Here is a 12,834-nt window from a genome sequence, read left to right on the forward strand (position 1 = left end):
CTGTTACTGTATGAATGTTCAATCTGCTGTAATGACACAAATGAGCCCAACTCCATATCCAGTGTAGCCTACTGGCAAATGCAAATAACTAGATTGAGCTTCATTATCCTGATTTTCTAGTAGCTTTGAAACCATGCAGCCCACATTTGGATCCCTAATTATCACTTGAAAACATTACGCCATGGTGCGCTCATAGCTCCATCTCCCATTACCATTACCAACCCCATCAGCCACTCTCAGCTGGAGGCAAAGCAGCCCAGTCAGGCAGCCGTAGTCCAGTCCAAAGTCCAGCCTTAATCTGTCCCTTCATGCACAACACCAGCAGCTACTGTACGGTCACATGCACAATAGCCTAGTTAAAGTAAGACTATGTCACTTTTAAAGTGGCAGTAGTCAGTATATTTTTGTCATCATTGGGCAAAAATTCCATAATATCCTTTCAGCATATTGTAATTCAAGTGTTCTGAGAGAAAACTAAACTTCTACAGCTCCTCATGGCTCTGTTTTCAGGCTTTAGAAAATCTAGCCCGTGACGGGAGACTTTGACCAATCACAGCTCATTTCATTGAGAGAGCATTCCTACAACAGATTTCACAATGGCGGCCGCGTCAAAAACGTTCTCATTTTACAGCTAAACCGTGCACTACAAGATGATTCTGAAAACATCTGAGGAGAGAAATAGGCATTAACCTAACATAATATTGATTCATATTTGATCAGCGCTGCCTAGTTTGAGCATTTGGTCGGAGTTCGTGAGTGATTGACAGCCGGCTCTCATAGACGGCAGCTTGACAGCAGACCTCAGATCAGCTCTTACTGCTTGTTTTCCTTCGGTCTGTGAAATCTTGCAGATGTAGTTGGAGCACCGGAGGACTCAGAGGCACATGATTTTTTTCAGGCTACCTGTTTCATGAACTACTGTCACGATATAACGTTTTGGAAAAATAACTTTTTTTAATGATATTTGCTCCAATCTCACCTACTTCAGCTTTAAAATAAAAAAATAACACAAGCTTCGTCTTACAAATGAAAAGTTTAGTTCACAAGTTATCAATTCGGTACATTCAGGTTTTGCCGCTAGGTGGCTAATGTTAGCTAATGTCAACGAACTTTAGCTAGCTATTGCTGTGTAACTGGCATTACTAAGTCATTCACAGTCTGACTTTATGACTCTTCCATACTTGTTGGGCATTATGTTTGAGCATGTCACAAATATTTTCATAGTTTTATCACTAAAATAAGAGGACGTTAGTACACGGTTGCGTTTCCTTCTTGTGGTTCCGTTGTTCTCCGTCAGGCCACCTAATGAGTACTACTTTGAAGCAATTGATTAAAGAAAATCTTGGGAGATGAAGGGAAATTCAAAGTGCTATTGTGCTGTAATCATGTCTTGTATAATACTCTCTCTATTTTTTGTTCAGTTTTGGTCTCCTAAGAAAAATACCATAACTTTTTCAAATGTTAGGCCAGGCCTTTATTTATCTCAATGACAGAAAGCACGTAGGCATTTTATTCGGAGCAGGTTTATATTAGTCTGACTTTTATTCATAACTGCCCTTGCTTGTGCCTCTAAATGTATCAAACAAACTCAAGCTCTATTCATGTTTTCTAGTTATATTCCACTGCCATTTTTCTTGAATGTTAAGCGCTGTGAATGTAACTCAGTTTTCTTTTTTTACATCCTACATCCTTTACAGCATTGCCTGTATTTGTGAAAAATATGCAGTAAGTATTGATATTAATTTATGGTAGCATAAAGAAATACTAGGTATGAATACTTCACCCTCCAAATGATCATTTGTAGATCAATTACTCACCCTGAGGTACCTTGAATTCTTGAAGAAAACTTTTTTCTTGCATGCAACATCCGTTAACAAACTCTCACACGACTCGTGCAGTATAATCCAAGTCTCATTTATCCAGTCGTGTGCTCACTTCGTTTTATTAGAACTGTGACAAAAATGGGAGACACGTGTATGCTGAATAAATAAAGTGATTTATTAACCAAAAAGTATGTAAAAAGTCAAAAGAATGTATGGGAGGAATCTGTAGAGTCAGTAGTTTAGGGAGTGGATGTGTGAAAATGTGTTGCATGGATGTTATGCTGTTAAAACAAAGACAAAGAACCAAAAACCAAGTAACAAAGGTAAAATGTGCAAGGATGTCTGTGTCCGCTGATAGCTGCTGATTAGCCTCATCAGGTCTACAGCCCTGATGAGAGAAAGCAAACACAGTCCAAGATCCAAACACAGAGGGCTTTAAATATGAGAATTTACGCTATCGTATGGGGCTTATTAGCTGCTGTATGCTCCACTGCGATCACTCGCTGGTTTCTAACTCTGTCTTCTCATATTTAGACTAGGCAGGTAGCATACAGTGGGTCCACCAGACTTGTTTTGTGAAAACAGCGGCCTGGCTGTGGCTGGAATCAATTGTTTGATGAGAGCAAAGTTTACGGCTCTGAAAACCAAAGTAATGAGTTCAAATAAGGTCAACGGTTCACCAGAGCAAAGGGGAACTGCAGAGTCGAGTGGGTATTTTCTGTGGATTTTGTCACTTTTTGTCATCTGATAAGCTGGTTCATATGATCATTTCTTCACAAGAAAATGAGTCTTCCTGTTGCCATGAATAAACCAACTACCAGAATATTCTCAGGTCTAGTTAGCAATCCCCTGTCCCCTGTGTCTATGAATAAGCAATATCACATTAGCCGTAATACAAGGGAAATGAGGATCTTTGTATCATCTTCTTGACGCTTCGAACAAATTTCCTGATGTTAATTTTTAGTCTAATGAATCCTGGATGTCAGAGCACCAGGTTGTATAGCTGCTGGAGATGCACTCTGTCCTGGGAATGTGCTGACGGTGCCAAGACTGGGATCATAAATATACCACCAGGCCTGTCAGGCCTTTTGTGAGAGGGAGGTGCTTGAGTTTACAGCTGTGGAAGGTTTTACATGTCCCCTGCCTCATTTCCCATCACAGAGCCTGTAATGCCATCCCGCTCTCACACATGTACTGTACTGTGCACATCACTTGCTATGAGAGTTGCACTTGTCTTAATTTAGTCAGGGAGATGTGGGGGCTTGAGGGGGGGAGGTGCATCATGTTGATGCCAGTCAATTCATAACGCTGTGTGAGTCTGAAACTCTGCAGAGGGTAAAAAAACAAAAGAGACAGCAGAACAAATCATGCTGCAATTTAATATGGAAGTGAGCAGGGCTTCTTAAGCAGGTTACCTTTACCTGAAGTAGGAGCTAAGCCAGGTTTTTCTGACCCAATCCTGAACCAGGAGCATTGTGTAGGATTTAGTGGCATTTAGTGGTGAGGTTGCAGATTGCAACCAACTGAATACCCCTTCACTCACCCCTCCCTTTCCAAGCATGTAGAGAACTACAGTGGCCTTCACATAAAGTAAAAACGCAAAAGGCTCTCTCTAGAGCCAGCGTTTGGTTTGTCCGTTCTAGGCAACATGGCAGAGCAACATGGTGGAGCAACATGGTGAACTCCGTGAAGAGGACCTGCTTCTTATATAGATATGAAGGGCTCGTTTTGATTAAAATGAGGTTGTAGCTTGTTGTCTACATTACTACGGTTAGAAAAAGCCGTTGTATGTGATCCAGGAAGTTTGAATCTGTCAATATCTTTCCAACTTTACCGAAGTACATCATCTAGGGAGGCTCCGTACATCAGCAATGCGTGGACTGTCAGGAATGATTGGAAGAAGTGCACTATGAAGTAACTCGAGGGAAAGAGATACCTAACTCGAGGGAACGAGATACCTAACTCAAGGGAAGGAGTTGCTAACTCGAGGGAACGACTTACCTATCTGGAGGGAACGAGTTACTAAAACTAGGGAACGAGTTACTAACTGGAGGGAATGAGTTACCTAACTGGAGGGAACGAGATACCTGACTCGAGGGAACAAGTTACTAAATCGAAGGAACGAGTAACCTAACTGGAGGGAACGAGTTACTAACTGGAGGGAACGAGTTACTAACTGGAAGGGACGAGTTACCTAACTCGAGGGAACGAGTTACTAAATTGAGGGAACGAGTAACCTAACTGGAGGGAACAAGATACCTAACTGGAGGGAACGAGTTACTAACTGGAGGGAACGAGTTACTAACTGGAAGGGACGAGTTACCTAACTCGAGGGAACGAGTTACTAAATTGAGGGAACGAGTAACCTAACTGGAGGGAACAAGATACCTAACTGGAGGGAACGAGTTACCTAACTGGAGGGAATGAGTTACTAACTCGAGGGCACGACTTAATAAAAGTGTTCTCCTAGGTGTCTAGGGAGGGCTCCGTAAAAGAGCAAAGTGAGACAACATGTTGTCTCACTTTGCTCTTGTTTTTTTTCTAATTTGGATGAACCCACCTTTTAATATTCAAATAATCTTCAGTCACTTTTAAAACCTCCAAATCTCTATCTGTAGTTCTGTGACACCTATTCATGAGCAGAAGCCCAAAGTAGCCCCAGCTAGTCCCATTTCTAAATAAACCAACCTGTCCCAACTGAGACCTTTTCCCCTCAGAGACGAGCGGTAAATGTGTCCCAGCCCCAGAAATGAATAATATATCAATCCCTCTGGGTGTGTGAGGAGGCTGCCTCTCTCTCTTGCTCTCTCTCTCTCTCTCTCTCTTTGTCTTTCTCTCAGAATGTATGTCTATGCCTGTTTGTGTGTGTGTGTGTGTGTGTGTGTGTGTGTGTGTGTGTGTGTGCGTGTGTATTGACTGTCCAGTCACATCCTCTCTTCCTGCTATCGGTACTGCTGAGGTCATCTGTGTCTGTGCTCCCCCCCAGGTAAGCGCACTATCTAAATGATTTAATATCACTGCAGCCGGCCCGACCCTCTCCTGTCACTGTGCAGCGGAGCAGGAAGACTAAGCACTCTACCATGAATACTGAATACTTATATAGTATTTTTCATTGCTGTAGTAACATAGGTATTATGTATTACACAGACCATTAACTCATTCTCTGTGTCGTTACTATCTGCAGTTTTGTAATAAATACCAGGGACAAAACTGGAATTCAGCTGAAGAGGAAATTTGTTTGGGAAGTCTTATATGACTTTGATAAAACTGTACAACTTTATTTTAGCATGTTCCACCAAGTGTGATATACATATGATGAATTAATATGACAACCCTATCCACAAGGTTGGAATCAGAGAGTGTCTGAATTTTTGTTTCCAAATACATTTGTGTAAAAAGACGAGTGAGTGTCTCAGACCCTGGGGGATTACTGTGGATGTTCTCAGTCATCTGTTCCCTTTTTTCATATTCATTATATTCAGCGTTGTATTGATTCAACATCACAGAGCAGCGACTGGGACAAGTGCTTGTGTTTGCTGTTTGGTTTTCAGGAGACTGAACACTCAGGTGTAAAACTGAATATACTGTGGAACAAAGACTGCAACTGTTTAAACATTGAGGGATTAATTAAAGGTACAACGAATCACAACATTCCCTACCTTCCCTAAGGGCGTTTTCACATTAGGTACGATTGATCCGTACCGTGCCCGAGAACGATTGCCCCCCCCCCCAACCCTCCTCTCTTCTCAGCTTTCACATTAGTAAAGTTGTTCCGTACCCAAGGACACTTGCGTCATCATCCACGTGTATTTGCCTATGTTGAGATTAGCTGTACGTAGCGGAGCATCGTAAACACCTGTCTTTTCACAACTACTCGCTGACTGCTAACGTTACTCGCGTTAAATAGCGGTCCACTTCCATGTTTTGGTACGGCTGGCTTTCACATCTGATGCGAACCGTACCCGAGTCCACATGATTCGTACTCCAGACCACCTTTTCAAGTGGACTCGGGTACGGATCGACGAACCGTGCCCGAGTACGGTATACGGAGAGTTCACACTAATCAATCGAACTGGACTTTGGGGACCAGTGTACTCGGATCCGGGCCCGGTTCCCTAACGTGAAAACGCCCTAAATGTATACTTTGCTATTCTCTCTATTACAGAATGTTATAATGCAGCAGGGATTCAACCTATAGCCATCTGTTTGAAACAGTCTGTCTTTCCAGACTGGAATGGAATAAATCATTGCTTTCAATTTTGTTACAGTGTACTGCATACATTTACATGAACTCACAGTAGTACAATGAATAATATTTCTCTTTTGGCCATACCAGCCATCCTCTAGGAGGATTCTATTCTGTGGCAGCAGAAATGATCAAAATGAAATATCATTCAATGAGTACTGCAGTAATTTAGTGTTGGGGTTGGAGGACTTGATTTAAACAAGATTGTGAGTCTACAGCCATGCTAGCAGCTCTGTGAGGTTGTACTAATGGCCGGAACACACTGCCCGCATGAGCAGCACATGGCGGCTGCCTCGCCGACCTGCTTCGTGTCTCACGTGTGTGGTGTCCACAATGGCAGCGTTTCTGCTGCAGCGCTGCTGCTGCCGCCAGCCCTTTCTTTCTACATAGAGTTTGCCTTTAATAATGGACATTTTATTTCATAATTAATGTAATTTATATTTATTTTAGACAGAAAAAGGTTAAGAAGCTTGTGCTCATTTGTAAATAATTCTAATAATCCACAATTAAAACCTGGTACTGTCATTCCGGTATAATCATTCATGGAGCTCTGCAAGTTACTGCATTTTCTACAACACTGCGCTGAAAATATCTCAGCATAAAAGTCTCATGTTGACAAATGAAGCATATTTGTCTACAGAAAGGAAAAACTGGCATGGCGATTTTCAAAGGGGTCCCTTGACCTCTGACCTCAAGATATGTGAATGAAAATGGGTTCTATGGGTACCCACGAGTCTCCCCTTTACAGACATGCCCACTTTATGATAATCATGCAGGTTTTGCCCCAATGCAGTTTGGGGCAAAAACATGTAGTTGTTTCAATGCAGTACAAATGTGTTTTGCCTATTCTAAAAATGGTGTGTTTGAATATTTCTGCATACTGGGGTCCATTAACAGTCTTGGAATTACATAAATTGGGTATCACTGTAAAGCTGAGACTCTTGTGAATCCAATGAATCCAACTGTATTCATGTGTGATGATGTTAGTCCTCATAGGAGACATTTCATTGTAGTGAGACCATTTTTTTTAAACTTGACCTCGCTGTATAAAATGACCTGTGGTGACCTCTAGGATAATCACAGCCTCATGAAAGAGGATGGATGGCTTTCCTAGCTATATTGACAATAAGGGGGTTTACGAGCAGTTTACACAACAGAAGTGCTCGCCATCCAATTCGCCGAAAAATGCAATTCTTGCAAAAATCTCCAAATGTCAAAAGTTTTTGATCCCAAATCCCGGCATGGCTTTTTCTATGGTGTTCCTCAAGGTCTTGATGTCTTAAAGTGGTATTTTGGAGGGATTATTGATCATTTTTTATAAATTCTTGAGTGGTAAAAAAAAATGGTTAAATTTAGCACCAAATCTGTGTAACAAAAGGTATCAACCATAAAAATTGCTGCAACAATTTGTTTTATTGTCGCTATTTTTTAAAAGAAATCGATACCAAATGAGTAGCTTGAGAGTATCGAAGTATCGATACCACAGTATCGATCCGCCTCACACCTTAGTAAATGCTTGGTGGGTACAATGTTAATATTACAGATAGGAAATATATTTTAATAAATGTGACATAAAAATGAATATCATCCTCTTATTACATTTGATCTTTTTATCATTTGGTTAGGCTTAGGCATAGCCTCTCAGAATCCAACAAATTTCAGGAAATGAACATCCTCAATAGCAAAATACTAATAATATGACGGTACTTTATTTGTCCCCTTGGGGAATTTTTTTTTTTTCTTTTTTCATTCTGGTGTTATTTTTCTTGATGACACAAATGAAATGTGGAGAGATGTCAGAATGATGGTTCGCCGCAGCACTTCGCAGTGTGGTGTCTTGCTCAACGACACCTTGGCAGTGACCAGGAGGTGGACTGGCACCTCTCCAGCTACCAGTCCACACTCATACCTGGTCTGTCTGGGACTTTAGCCGGCTTCCCTCCGGTTCCCAAGCCAAGTCCCTATGGACTGAGCTACTGCCGCTGAACATCAATATTAGTGTAACCGCAAACAAGACTCTCTTTTTTTAAACATTTTTATAAGACATTGCTTGTGTAATGTGACCGTAAATTAATTTAGTCAACTTTTCCTAACGCATATCAGGGAAACAGAGTTAATGCATTTAAAGTTAATTCAGTGGACACATGAATGTCTTACACTCACAAGCTCTGAGTTTGTGAACGAAGCCCGTCTGTTTGTTTCTGGTGGATTCAGCCAAGGACACTGTGCTGCCTGGAGCATTTCCCCTCACCAATCCCTCTGTCTCACACACACACAGTCACAAACACAACACGCTCACACACACACACAGCAGAGTACCGGTCCACTGACCCGCAGTGGCTGTCAGATATTCCCTGCTGTCTCTCATGCAGATGAATCAGAGCGAGAGAGAATGAGGAAGGACAGGGACAAGTGACAAGACTATTTGAGTAGACACGACTTTGTTTTGTTTTTTCTGAATGGTTAGAACAAAAACCGCTGTGGGCACTGAGGGAAAAATATGCAGGCTCGCGGGGAAATCTGTGATCAGAGCGGAAGACGAACAGCTAGACAAAACCAACAAACTGAAGAACAGCCGGGAGGATGAGCTGTGACAGGGAGGACAGAAGAGAAGAATATCGTTTGTTCAGAAGTAATGAAATGCGTGTCGTAATGAGGAGATTTTTATTTACCGAAGGCCAGTAGCAGTCACCTTGTCATTGTGCATTATATTGCTACCTAACTTTAGCAACCACTTACAGCACCGAGGGACACGACACAAGCAAACAGAATGTCCTTCAACAAACTCTGGATGAACTCTTCATGCATTCAGGTCTCAGAAATAACACCATTCAGCCACACAGCCAGCACATGAGGCTTCTCTGGGTGGCCCACGCATCACTTTCCATGCGAAAATGTGAAAAAAAATATTCGTAATTGACAGGATGGACCTTGGACTTGCACAGCTCTGCGTTTGAAAAGCGTCAGCGGGACTTGTTTGGATGACCTGGCGGCTAATGTCACAGCTTGCATGCGACCGGAAAACCGAAGCAGCCGTCGTTGGCGCCACATGAGAAAAGTTACTCCGAGCACCAAACAGAAGAGTGATATTCAGATCACAGCAGGCGCAGATCGCTGTGATGTTACAAAGCCCAGAACTCACTATGGCACTGTCAATGAAAGCTAAAAAAAAATCCATCAGGCACTGCAAATGTCAAAGGGGCATAGAGTGCTCTATAACCTTTATCCAACTATGTCTGCAAACAGCAGGATGTGCCACTACGTTTCAATTCCTCCTTCTGCACAAGTGGCTTTGACACTCTTTGACCTGCGTTGGCTTTTTATTGACACAAATAAAAACAGTCATATGCATTGCCTCAGTGTAAGCTAGCTTATGAGAGCAAAATGCTTTCTAAATATCGCAGTACTAACTACCTGTCATCTGACTTTACAGCTAAGCTTCCAACCATGCAGCTTTAGTGAGTTTTGTGGTTCGATAGCATTTCATCACATTTGAATCCAACATTGAATCCGAGTCTTTTTGAATCCTGTGTAAATCTATTGAGGTTTAAAGGTCTCATATTGTAAAAAGTGAGATTTTCATATCTTTTATATTATAAAGCAGGTTTAAGTGCTCTATAAATACTGTGAAAGTATCGAAGTGCTCAATATACGGAGAAATACGCACAACCCCTATTCAGAAATTGTGCGTTTGAAACAAGCCGTTAGGATTTCTGTCCATTTGTGATGTCACAAATATACAATATTTAGAGCATTACACCATTTAAACCGTTTAAATGTGTCCCAGTTTATCCCCTGTTGCAGTGTATGTATATAACATCAGCTGACAGGAAGTAAACATGGACCCAAGCTGTTGCCTAGCAACGCAATGCACTAAAACGGAGTGTTTCAGACAGAGGGTAAATACAGGTATATTCAGGCAGACAGTATGAGGGAAATAATGTGTTTTTTTAACATTACAGCATGTAAACATGTTCTAGTAGAAACACAAAATGCAAGTATGAACCTGAAAATGAGCTCGATATGGGACCTTTAACTGCCAAAAGCGATGGAACTAGCTAAAAATGACCAGCCCGCAGCTCTTTGATGGGGAAAGAAGGGGCGAGGAGAAATAAAAGATGCGATTAGAGATTTGTTAGCCTTGGAGCTTAGCGCCTCTGGCTATTTCACCCACCAGTTTGAAAATGCCAGTACCGCAGTGGGGAACGCAGTCAGTGTGAGCTCTGAAAGTCAGTAAACTCAGCCGCAGCTTCATTTATAGTCCTCCAGCCTTTTATTAGCTCCCAGGGATTATATCATATACTTCCTGTGATTTATGTGCTTGTGTTGCGTGTGTGTGGCAGCTGAAGGGAGAGTGGGTGTGACTCATGTTGGCACCTTATCGACGTGATTAGCATGACTGTGAGACGCTGTGATGAATATTAGCTCGGAGCCGAACGCACCGGTGGCAGAGAGAGAATGATCTTGATCTCGCTGCCACGCGGTCACATGGTTCCTGTAGCTCTCTAGAGTTCCAAACAAGCCTGTGCTGTCGGTCTGTTTGAGAGGTTTCAAACGGGACAGACAGCAGCAATTTTATTTGCAGCAGTTTTAAGGTGAATATTAACGCATCATGCACATTGATTTCTGGGATCGGCTGGGAGATCGTATTAATCAGTTAATTTTTTTCCAAATTTGATTTCGGAGCGAAGGGGGGCTGTTAGCATAGCGTAGAATACATTTACAGTAGCCTATGAGTGCATTCATATTTTTCTCGTGCTTCTGTGGTCATAATTACTGTTGAGAACGAGTGAACAAGTGAACCTTAGAGTTTATTTATTTATTTAAAAAAGGATCCCCATTAGCTGATACCAATGGCACCAGCTAGTCTTCCTGGGGTCCCAAATCAAGTACATTACATTTATCACATACATACTATATATACAACATCATATTTGTGTTACACTAATAACATTCAAATTTTCCAAACATATATAAATTTCACATTCATTCACATCATCCACAACCATTTAGCCTCAAGGCCCATCATCAGGGGAAAAGGAACAAAAGAAAAACCATACATGACCAACACTGGACTTTTGATCAGCTGCTTCAGTACTGTGTTCTTAGATGGTGTCTGAATGAGGATTTGTTAGAGGATTGATGGATGTAAAGAGGGCAGCTATTCCAGTGATTGATGGCACCATAAATGACAGTCTTTATTAAGGCATTAGATTTTGGGTGAGGTAACATGATTTGGCCATCACCTGCTGTTCTAGTGAAATGACTGTGAACGTCTCTGCATCTGGTAATTTGACTGTATAAAAACTTGGGTTTAGTAGAATAAATGCTGTTACTAAAGAATGTCGCTGTGCTTAAGGAGAGTCTTTTCTCTACTGGTAGCCATGATAGTTTATGATGCATGCTGTCTGTGTTCATTATCATGGGACAGTGTGAGACTAGTCTTGCAGCTCTGTTTTGGGCAATTTGTAGTTTCCGTAGTACACTTTTTAAGGCAGAAGACCATACCGGTGAGCAATAGTCCAGGTTGCTTGAACTTAAAGATTGAACTACTTGTCCCAGAATGTGTGCTGGAATATACGTAAGGCATTTTCTTGCCATGGAGATGCCATTTCCCATTTTCCTGACAATTGTGTCAATGTGCTCTACCCATGACAATTGACCATCTATAGTCAGTCCCAGTAATGTGACCTTATCCACCTGCTGTTTAGGTTCACCATCCAAGTAGAGATTCAGTGTGGGCATAGATGACAGCTTATGACTAGATCCCCGAATAATTGATTTGGTTTTTGAGATATTGAGTTACAAAGTATTGTACAGAATACTATACAGAATGAACAGTAATATAATGCCAAAGGTAAATATAGAATGGTAAGAGGAAGATATGAATCAACAACGACACAGCTGATGACTGCTGAGGAGACTCAGGTCTTTTGGCGTGCAGGGTCCAACCACTCCTGAGGACAGTTTTTGACTGTGGTGGTATCAGCCATCTTCTACGGAGCGGTCTGCTGGGGCGGCAGCATCTCGACTGCTGACAGGAAGAGACTTAACAGAGTGGTTAAGAAGGCCAGTTCTGTCCTGGGACGCACCCTCGACCCAGTGGAGGTGGTGGGAGACAGGAGAATGATGGATGTCCCAGCCCACGCAGGACACTCTGACAGCACTGGGCAGCTCCTTCAGTGTGACAGGCTGCTCCACCCGCGTAGTGTGTGTGTGTGAAGGAGAGATACCACACGTCCTTCCTTCCTGCTGCTGTCACACTCAACAACCAACACTGCTCCCAGTAGACTGCACGCACAAACAAACTGACAATTCATTCACTCATTCATCTGCAGTATCAATGCAATATCAACAATTCATATTTAATATGTGCAATAATGTGAGCCCAACCATTCATTCAGTCTGTCTACTATTATATTTCTAAATTTCATATCTTGTTTTTAACCGTTTACTTATTTATTATATCTTTATTGTTTACTTTCTATCATATATTTTTTCTGTTTATTACTGATGCCTCTTGTTGGTACCCTCCCCTTTGCTGCTGTGGGACTAATAAAGGATAATCTTATTTTATTTTACTGATATGAAACAATAGCAAGAAATGATATACAGAATTAACAGGAGGTATATAACAATGTGGTGTATAGGCAAACAGATCCGATATGTGGTATAAATATGACTACAATAAAGGGACATTATATACAGTATGGACAGTAGTACATCAATGAATGACAGCACCTACTCAATTTAAGCCAAGAAAGA

The 12,834-nt window shown here is 41.7% G+C and overlaps 1 protein-coding gene and 1 long non-coding RNA gene across 2 annotated transcripts in view; one reads left to right on the plus strand and one right to left on the minus strand.

Annotated features, from left to right (window-relative positions):
* The window catches only part of LOC119487029 (polypeptide N-acetylgalactosaminyltransferase 18-like), a 184,265-nt gene that overhangs the window by 61,807 nt on the left and 109,624 nt on the right, over nt 1-12,834 (plus strand). The gene's annotated exons all lie outside the window — the stretch shown is intronic.
* Nucleotides 3,743-4,316, minus strand: LOC119487063. The gene is made up of 5 exons (XR_005206634.1): nt 4,256-4,316; nt 4,061-4,211; nt 3,976-3,995; nt 3,868-3,888; nt 3,743-3,781 (listed from the first exon to the last, which is right to left on the minus strand). It is a non-coding gene; the product is annotated as an uncharacterized LOC119487063 (long non-coding RNA).

Source organism: Sebastes umbrosus, chromosome 4 (genome assembly GCF_015220745.1).
Source record: "Sebastes umbrosus isolate fSebUmb1 chromosome 4, fSebUmb1.pri, whole genome shotgun sequence".
Taxonomy (NCBI): domain Eukaryota; kingdom Metazoa; phylum Chordata; class Actinopteri; order Perciformes; family Sebastidae; genus Sebastes; species Sebastes umbrosus.